The 10,124-nt window shown below is 44.7% G+C and overlaps 1 protein-coding gene across 1 annotated transcript in view; it reads left to right on the top strand.

Moving 5' to 3' along the window:
* Positions 1-9,805: 9,805 nt before the first annotated feature.
* The window catches only part of LOC109919996 (serine/arginine-rich splicing factor 3-like), a 22,273-nt gene continuing 21,954 nt past the window's right edge, over positions 9,806-10,124 (top strand). Inside the window, exon 1 of the mRNA XM_020520022.2 lies at positions 9,806-9,951. The gene's annotated coding sequence lies outside the window, so the exon portion shown is untranslated. The remainder of the gene's footprint in view (positions 9,952-10,124) is intronic.

The raw sequence follows: 10,124 nt of genomic DNA, 5'->3' as shown, positions 1-10,124 counted from the left end.
TAAAGTTTGGCACAGATCAGTCTCATCCAATCTTTGACTTTAGAAGAAAACTGATTGCTAACAGGGTTGGTATGCCAAGAGAGTAAAGTCACCATGGTTTACGAGATCATCGTGCTACTCTGTCATTAGAGATTGAGACCACCATACCTCAGGTGAGGGGAGAGGTTGAGAAGGAGAGTCCTTTGTGCTAACCTCAGTCAGTGCGGGAATTGAATCCACCCTGGTTGGTGTAGCTAACGAGATATCCAGCCAACTGAGCTAAACCACATCATATGTATAACTTTAATTTTTAGTAGATAACGAGTGAGATTTGAGGGGAGGTGATGGCTTAATAGTATTATCGCTGGACTGTTAATCCAGTGACCCTGGTAATGTTCTGGGGACCTGGGTTCTAATACTGCCATGGAAGATGGTGGAATTTGAATTCAATAAAAATCTGGAATTAAGAGTCTAATGATGACCATGAATCAATTGTCAGGAAAGACCCATCTGGTTTACTAATGTCCTTCAGGGAAGCAATTTGCTGTCCATGCCTGATCTAGCCTACATGCAAATCCACAGTGATGTGATTGACTCTCAGCTGTCCTCTGAGCAATTAGGGGTGGGAAATAAATGCTGGCCCAGTCAGTGATAGCCTCAAGCTGTGAATGATCTTTTTTTAAAAAGTGTTTTGTTTTAAGAATCATTATTTTGTGGAATGTGGGTGACAAATGCAACATTTTTTCAGCTGAGTATCTCACTAGCTCATTTCAGAAGGCAGCTAAGAATTAACCACAGATAAGGACAGCAGATTTTCTTTCCTAAAGGACATTAATGAGGTGGGTTTTTGCAGCAATTGATGATAGCTGTCATGGTCACCATCCTTGAGATTAGTTTTGTATTCCAGATTTTGAATCATAGAATCCTTACAGTGTGGAAGCAGGTCATTTGGCCCATTGAATCTGCACTGACCCTCCAAAGAGCATCCCACCCAGACCCAGTCCCAGCCCCCGCCCCCCCTACCCTATCCCTGTAACCCCACAATTTCCACGGCTAATCCACCTCACCTACACATCCCCAGACGCTATGGGCAATTTAACGTGGCCAATCCATCTAACCTGCATATCGTTGGACTGTGGGAGGAAAACCATAGAACTCAGAGGAAACCTACACAGACACGGGGAGAATGTGCAAACTCCACACAGACAGTCACCTGAGGGTGGAATTGAACCTGGGTCCCTGGCGCTGTGAGGCAGCAGTGCTAACCACTGAGCCACCGTGCCGCCAAATCATTGAACTTAATTTTCACCAGTCGCCATGGTGGTATTTGAACTTGAACCCTCTCTCCTATCCATTCACTCCAGCTTACTATATGGTGCTCTATATGTCGCATGTACATGTGCAGTATACATAGGGTTAATAGGAAACTGACTGAGTCTCCTCTGGAATTATGAGGCTCAGGTACACCTCCGTGTCATTAAAGATCCCACAAAGAAAAGAAAGGAACTTCACCCAGAATCCTGGCGAACTTGAAGTTCATTAGACAAACCCACTGATAAAACTAGCGAATAAAGGCCACAAAAGGGCAGATGCTGGTAATCTAAAACAAACACAGAGGACATTGGAGAAACTCATCACGTCTGGCAGCATCTGTAGAGAGAGGGAAACAAGAGTTCACATTTTGAGTCTGTTTCATAACTGAAGAAAATTCATACCAGACTGAAGGAGTTCTGTCTGTAGTGGTTGGAACCAGGACCAGGTGGATCTCATTGACTATGAGATACTTGTTTGGGGTTGTTAAACTGGGCCAATCAGGGAGCCCTGGCTGACAGAGATAAACAGGGGATTCAGAAGGGCTCCTCAGTCTAGGGACTGGCTTTGACCTGGCTAGTCAGAGCCCGTGTCCTGTTCATAGGGACGAGGAGCTAGCATAGTGGTAATGTCACTGAGCCAGCAATCCATAAGCCCAGGCTGATGGCCTAGAGGACCTGGGTTCAAATCCAAGCGGTGTAGCTGGTAGAAAGACAAGTCTGGGATAGAAAGCTCGAGTCTGTATTGGTGACCATGGTATCTGTCATTGATTGCTTAGGGTGGTATGGTGGCTCAGTAGTTAGCACCGCTGCCTCACAGCGCCAGTGTTTGATTCCAGCATTGGGTGGCTACCTCTGTGAAGTTTGTACATTCTCCCCGTGTCTGCGTGGGTTTCCTCCGGGTGCCCCGGTTTCCTCCCAATGTCCAAAAATGTGTAGGTGAGGGTGGATTGGCTGCGCTAAATTGCCCCATAGTGTCCAGGGGTGTGCAGGCAAGGTGGGTTAACCATAGGAAATGGAGGGCTACAGGGATTGGGTAGGTGAGTCGGTCTGGGTGGGACGCTGTTTGGAGGGTCGGTGTGAACTTGATGGGCCAAATGGCCTGCTTCCACACTATAGGTGTTCTATGATTCTATTCTACATGTAAACAAAGGGTGACTTGGTGATGGGATACCAGTTATTTCACTGACAAAGAGTTATATCGGACTGGAGATATTTAAGGCTGTTTCTCTCTCCACAGTGTTTGCCAGACTTGCTGAGTTTCTCCAGTACTCTCTGTGTTTGTATCACCGATAACAGGTTGACAGCAATCACCTACTTCTGCAACTAATGACTTACCTATTTCCCCACACAACAGCGCTTCAAGCGTAATTTGTTAGCTGCGAAGAGGTGTTAATATTCCAAATCATAAAGTATGGTCCCACTCTCGCCTTAGTTTTGCTGTGAAGACCAGAGCTGCCACCTGGTGTCTGGACTGCACATCGCATTGGCGAACAACATTCAGCAGGTTACAGGGTGGATTGAATTCCTGTGCAGTTAATTTTCATTCGAATGTCAACTCTCATACTCGTTGAATAGGGAATGATTTATTCCACTAGTGTGTGCCTCAGCTGTAGCTCCTGTTCATGAACAGTGCACACTGGGTCAAGCAACAATTCACGCCCATTTGACACCTCCTCCGTCTCGAATGATCATATATATATTTCATCTTTTCTGATGACTGGTCCCTCCTAAAGCCTCACTGCTAAACAGACTATCTCCATGTATCCCTTGAACCACTCAGTACCTGTGTCAGCTCATAGTTTACTTTGAGAGAAGCTGGGATTGTCCTTTTCAGGGAAGAGAACAGCAAGGTAAATTATGACAGAGGCATTCAAAATCACGAGGTTTTTTTTAAAGTATCTGTTTAATTGCCCATCCCTAATTGCCCCTTGAGAGGGTAATGGTGATCCACTTTCTCGAACCACTGCAGCCTGTGTGTCCTGTAGGTCACATGCAGTGGTGTTAGGGAGGCAGTTCCAGGATTTTGACCGAGTGACAAGGAATGATATATTTCCATGTCAGGATGGGGAGTGGCTTGGAGGTGAACTTGTATGCGGTGGGTTTTTTCCCCATGTACCTGCAGCCTTTGTCCTTTTAGATGATAGTGGCCATGGGTTTGGATAGTGCTGTCAAAGGAGGTTCATTAAATCGCTGCAGTGCATCTTGGAGATAGTAACGCCAACCCCATCACCCAATACAGAGTTGTATTCAACTCAAAACATTCCTCTGTTTCTCTCTCCACAATGCGGCCAGATCTGCTGAATTTCTCCAGTACTTTCTGTTTTGAATTCAGGTCTCCAGCATCTGTAGTATTTTGCTTTTATTTTGAGGTATTAAGTGACACCTTGAAAGCAAGTGTGTGTTAGAGAGGTTTGACAGGCATTTACAGCTTATCACCTATCAAGGGAAAACAAACACTTGAATGAGTCGTACAGGACATTGGTTAGGCCACTTTTGGAATACTGTGTTCAATTCCTTGCTATAGGAAAGATATTGTTAAACTTGAAAGGATTCAGAAAATATTTACAAGGATGTTGCTGGGATTGGAGGGAGAGACTGAATAGGCTGGGGCTATATTCCCTGGTGAGTCAGAGGCTGAGGAGTGACCATATAGTGGTTTATTAAATCATGAGGAGTATAGATAGGGTGAATAGCCAAGGTCTTTTCCCCGGGGTGGGGGAGTCCAAAACTAGAGGGTATAGGTTTCAGGTGAGAAGGGAAAGATGTAAAAGGGACCTAAGGGACAACTTTTTCACACAGAGGGTGGTGCGTGTATGGAATGAGTTGCCAGAGGAAGTAGTGGAGGCTGGTACAATTACAACATTTAAAAGGCATCTGGATGGATACATGAATAGGAAGGGTTTAGAGGGATATGGGCCAAATGCTGTCAAAAGGGACTAGATTAATTTAAGATATCTGGTTGGAAAGGAGGAGTTGGACCGAAGGGTCTGTTTCTGTGTTGGATGTCTCTATGACTCTGGAAGCATGAAGAGGCCATTCAGCCCATCGGGTTTACACTGCTATTCAATAAGATCATTCCTCATTTGTCCACATTCCTGCCTATCCAATAACCTTTCTCCATCCACCCCCATCTTTATCAATAATCTAGCTACCTCTGCCTTGAAAATATTCAAAGACACTGTTTCCGCCATCTTTTCAGAAAGAGAGTTCTGAGCACTCATGACCATCTGTAAGGATAAAGATTTATCCTCCTCTCCGTCTTAAATAGGCAATCCTTTATTTTGAAACAGTGAGCCCAAGATCTAGATTCTCCCTCAGGAGGGAACATCCTTTCCACATCTATCCATCAAGCACCTTTCTCACCTCACCCAGCTTACTGTTCTCAGTCCAAAGTTTACAACCCCGTACAGACATAGCGTCATCTAGCACGGAAACAGACATTTCAGTTCAACCAGTCTATGTTGACCCTATGCCCAAACTAAACTAGTCCCACCTGCCTGTGCTTGGCCCATATCCTTCCAAACCTTTCTTATTAATGTAATTATCCAAAGGTCTTTTAAACATCTTTTACCTACATCCATCACTTCCTCTGGAGGTTCGTTCCACACACTAACCACTCTGTGTAAAAAATTGCCCCTCGTGTCTTTTTTAAATCTTTCTCCTCTCACCTTAACAAATATGCCCCCTGGTCTTGAACACCCTCACCCTAGGGAAAAGACACCATCCATTCACCTTTTATAAACCTCTGTAAGTTCATCCCTCAATATCCTATGCTCCAATGGAAAAAGTCCCAGCCTATCTAGCCTCTCCTTACACCACAGTGGCCCAGTGGTTAGCACTGCTGCCTCACAGCGCCAGGGAATTAATTCCACCTTCGGATGACAGTCTGTGTGGAGTTTGCACATTCTCCCCGTGTCTGCGTGGGTTTCCTCCAGATGCTCCGGTTTCCTCCAACAGTCCAAAGATCTGCAGGTTAGGTGGATTGGCCATGCTAAATTGCCCATAGTGTTCAGGGATGTGTAGATTAGGTGGGTTATAGGGGGATGAGTCAGGGTAGGATGCTGTGAGTGTCGGTGTGGACTTGCTGGGCCAAAGGGCCTGTTTCCACACTGTAGGGATTCTAAGTCTAAGATCGGTGAATCTCAACTCAAACCCTCCATTCCTGGCAAAATCCTGGGTAAATCTTTTCTGAAGCTCCTCCACCACTGGACATAGTACTCCAGAAGAGGCCTCACCAACTTCTTACACAACATCCTGTCCAACCTTACCTCAGAACCCACCCAATCCAGGTTTAATTTTGGTAAACTTTCTCGGAACTGCTTCCAATGCATTAATATCCTTAAATACTGAGACCAGTACCATATACAATACTCATGGTGCGGTCTCACCAAGGCTCTGTATAATTGAAACGTTAAATGTCCCTCGTAATAAATTCTATTATTTCATTGGCTTTCCTCAATACTTGCTGCATCAAAATCCCAGCCTTTTATAATTCATGCATTTGGACACCCAGATCCCTGGGATGTATCTTTGGGCTCTGCAATTTCTCATCATTTAGATATTATGCCTCCTTTTTATTCTTTTTGCCAAACTGCAGTAAAAGGGGCAGGGTATGTACAAACTACAGGGCTGTGGGTCAGAGTGGAGTTGGAGGAACACAGCAGGCCAGGCAGTGTCAGAGGAGCAGGAAAGCTGACGTTTCGGGTCGGGACCCTTCTTCCAATGCATTAATATCCTTAAATATTGAGACCAATACTGAGACCAAAAAGGGTCCCGACCCGAAACATCAGCTTTTCTGCTCCTCTGACAGTGCCTGGCCTGCTGTGTTCCTCCAGCTCCACACTGTGTTATCTCTGACTCCAGCATCTGCAGTTTTTACTATCTCAGGGCTATGGGTCAGACTCAATTACTCTTAGAAAGAGTTAGCACAGACTAGATCGGCTGTGCTACCTCCTTCATTCTGTATTGCTGTATGGAAATACAAGCTGTTGGTATTACTTTGTTTATTAATAATGGATGGGAGAGTCCCTGTTTAACAAGCTCTTAGTGAATCAGATAGTGTGGTATTGAGTAATGCCTTTGATTGGAATCTTTGCCTGTTGTTGTTTCCAACTCTCTCCCCAGATAATTTAGAAGGAACACATAGCAAAGAAATGGCTGTGCTGGATCACTTGGCAATAAAAACCCTGCCTGTTATTCCAAACACTGGCTTTAATTTAACCATTTACAGTTCACAGGAGCTTGTGATCTGTTAGAATGATCACTGAGTTACCTATCTGATTCTTGGTGATTGCACTGGATCCCCCTCTCGATTAGATGGTGGTTGTAGTGATTGGAAACAGGGCCAGGTGGATCTCATTGAGTATGAGTTCCCTGATTGGGGTTGTTAACCCAGGACAATCAGGGAGCCCTGGCTGACAGATATAAACAGGATTCTCAGCGATTCTCCTCACTCTAGGGACTGGCTCTGAACTAGTTGGTCAGAGTCCACATACTGTGTATGTGTAACTACAGGGTGACTTGGTGATGGGATACTGGCCTCTATGCAATTACTTCAGTGGTGAACAGGTTTCTTTGTGTCTTCTTCATTCCTCAATCCCCAGCAAGTCAGGCCTTTCTAAAGAAGGTTTAAGGTACTGCAGTCTTAAAGATGAGAATATCCTTAGGAAAGAGTAAGTGGAGAAAGCTAAATTTAAACTGAAATTAAACTAAAATTCTACGACAGGAACATGACAGCCCCTGACATTGACACAGGGTTCGATAAGAAGGCAATCAAACCTGAAGCTAATGAGAGAATTGACACAGTTTTTAAAAGTGGCAGGTTTTAATCCCAAGGTGGATGGAGGGTTGTGGCTCCACAATCGACAACCCCTGACATTTATTTCCTTTCAGTGATTTTTTTTGTGTAAAAACAGAAAGCACCGGAGAAAAAGAAATGACTATTGCCCCTTTTGTTGCCTGGCAGTTTCACCCAGAGGCCAGATTTGGAAACTTTGTCATTATTTTGATTGTGTCTGAAGCAGTGAAAAGTGTTGGACAATTTACACACATCATCCCAGACAGATCAAAGTACGCTCCCCGCTCACTGTAGCAATAAGTCATTGCAGAGAGCGAAAACGAAGTAGAAGAAAGCTCATTATCAAAAGGGTAATTAAATAATTCTGGAGGTAAAAAAAGTCAAAAGGTGCTCAGTGGGAATAATCAAATGGGATAAATGGCAAACTACACTGTCCAATGAGATCCTCAGATTTCATTTATGTCACACCTTCAACATAATGAAATGTCCCAGAATGCTTCAGTGGACCATTAAGCAACAAAGTCTGACACCAAGTCATCTTATTAGGTCAGAAGAGCCAAAGACTTGGTCTAAGAAACCGGTTTTAAGGTGTGTCTGAAAGGATCAAAGTGAGGTAAAATGATGGAGAGGCGCAGGCGAGGGAATTCCAGAGTTTCAGGCCCAGAAGGTGTGACTACTGAGTGCTACAGTTAAATAAACCGCAGCTGGTCAAGGGGCCAGAACAGGAGGAGCACAGAGGTCTCGGAAGGTTGTGTGGATGGACATTACATAGTTATTTGGTAGCACAGTTTCATTCTAACTGAAAATAGAAATGGTTTGCCAAAGGTTTTTATTTTGCACTCAGTTGGACTAATGCAAGAATGCCAAGTTTTATACTATAGAAGGTGCTAATTGGTTGGCAAGTCAAGTCTTCCTGAACTAATGGCTTGACCAACAACCAATTTAAGATAATCAGTCAAGTTCATAACGTAACTCATTTACACTCCCTAGAAGCAACATGCATTTTTAAAAATTTATTAATTTGTGGGACGTCGCTGTCGCTGGCTGGCCAGCATTTATTGCCTGTCCCTAATTGCCCTTGAGAAGGTGGTGGTGAACTGCCTTCTTGAATCGCTGCAGTCTACCTGCTGTGAGTTGGCCCACAATGCCATTAGGGAGAAAATTGCATTCATAAACAGGTACCTGTTCTCTGCAAACAAAAGGAATATTTTCAAGCCTTGCAACTTTTTTGAATTACCCAGGAGTTTAGGAAGCCTGAGTTCCCTGTTGCTTTCTTAGGCAGAGTCAACTTGTCAATCAGCATGTTTTCCTCATTTCTGTGAGTTGTTGCAATCATTTAAAGTTTAGCATTCTTGCATTTGGCCCATTGAGTACAAGATGAGAACTTTCGGCAAAAATATCCATCTTTTCAGCAATGTTGAAGTTCTTCATTGCTAGGTGACCTTACATTAGAGCTTTCAAAAGAGAGGAATTAAGATATGATCATAATGTAACGTTGCGTCAGATTTAATTTTTAATGGGGGAAAGGTGATAGTGGTGTAGTGGTTAGATCATGAAAGTAGCATTCCACAGACCTAGACTAATCTAGTGGTTTGTGTGTGGAATGAACTTCCAGAGGAAGTAGTGCTTGCGGGTATAGTTACAAGGTTGAAAAGACATTTAGATAAGCACATGAATAAGAAACGTTTGGAGTGATATGAACCAAGCACAGGCAAATGGGATGAGTTTAGTTTGGGATTATGGTTGGCATGGACTGTATGACTCTAATCCTCTTGGCCACAGGTTCAAATCCCACCACTATCACAGCAGCTTCAGGAATTTTATTCAATTAATTGAAAGCTAATCTCAGTAACAACAAATGCAGAACACTTTAGATTCTGGCCACATAGGCTCGTTGAGCACTAATTGGTGACGTTGTTTCTTACATCACAGCAACATCTACACAACCTGAGGAGATACAGGCACTGCGTAAATGCAGCAACACCACCAGTGGATGGGATTTAAATTCAAATAAAACAATTTGGAATTTAAAGCAGGGTCTCATTGACAGTGGCTATCAGCAATTGTTGTAAAAACCACAACTGGTTCACTCATGTCCTTTGGAAAAGGAAATTTGCTACCTTTGCCCAGTGTCACCTACATGTGACTCCAGACCCACAGCAATGTGGTTGACTCGTAACTGCAATGGCTTAGCAAGTCACTTAGTAGTTTAGGGCAATTAGGGATGAACACCACAAGTTGACCCCCACGGGCTCACACCCAACTCCCAAACATCTCTCCACGAAGCCCAATTTCTACATTGGCTGAAAAGCGGTTTTCACTCCAGCCTGGTGATGGCGCTGCGGCCAGGCGGCGCTCACGTTCCTCACGAGCAGGTCGCCTCTTGCAGCCACCTTGACACCTCGTTAGCCTAACCGTTTTTCCACCGGACGCACCGTTTTGGAGAAGAAATCCCGCCTTCTCGCGTGACGCCGAATCGATTGGTCAGACTGCGGACAGCCCCGCGACAGGCGCAGCATTGATTGGGTCAGGTTGCTGTTACTCAAAAGGTTGGCCCCGCCCTACACTTGGGTTTGCAAACCACTATTGGTCTATTTGAAAGCTGATGGCGCCAATGTGGTGATAATGAATGTCAATCAGGATAATACTGTATGCGATTGGTTAGAATCTCTGTCATGCAAAAACCTCACGGTCTGAGCCGTCGGAAAGGCGGTCAAGAGGGATTTGATTGGTTGGAATAGCTGCCAATCAATCGGTGTGTGTGTCCGACATTTTGTGGGAACGAACGGCGGGTGGAGGGGATAGGGAGAGAGTGAGTAAGTGAGAAAGGAGTCAATGTGAAGAGGGGAAAAGAGGTAAAAGGTAAGAAGAAAGAGAAAAAGTTAAAGTTTGGTCAGGGATGGAGCAGAGGGTGGCGGGCAGTGGAGAAGGGGTCGGGGCAGAGGGTATCGCAGACAGAAAACCGGGGCTGGAGCAGCAGAAAGAAAATCAGCCCAAACGACCCCGCCGCCCCGCCCCCCCAGTCACACCCACCC

Source organism: Rhincodon typus, chromosome 37 (assembly GCF_021869965.1).
Source record: "Rhincodon typus isolate 14 chromosome 37, sRhiTyp1.1, whole genome shotgun sequence".
Lineage (NCBI taxonomy): Eukaryota > Metazoa > Chordata > Chondrichthyes > Orectolobiformes > Rhincodontidae > Rhincodon > Rhincodon typus.
This window is presented reverse-complemented; position numbering and strand designations above follow the sequence as displayed.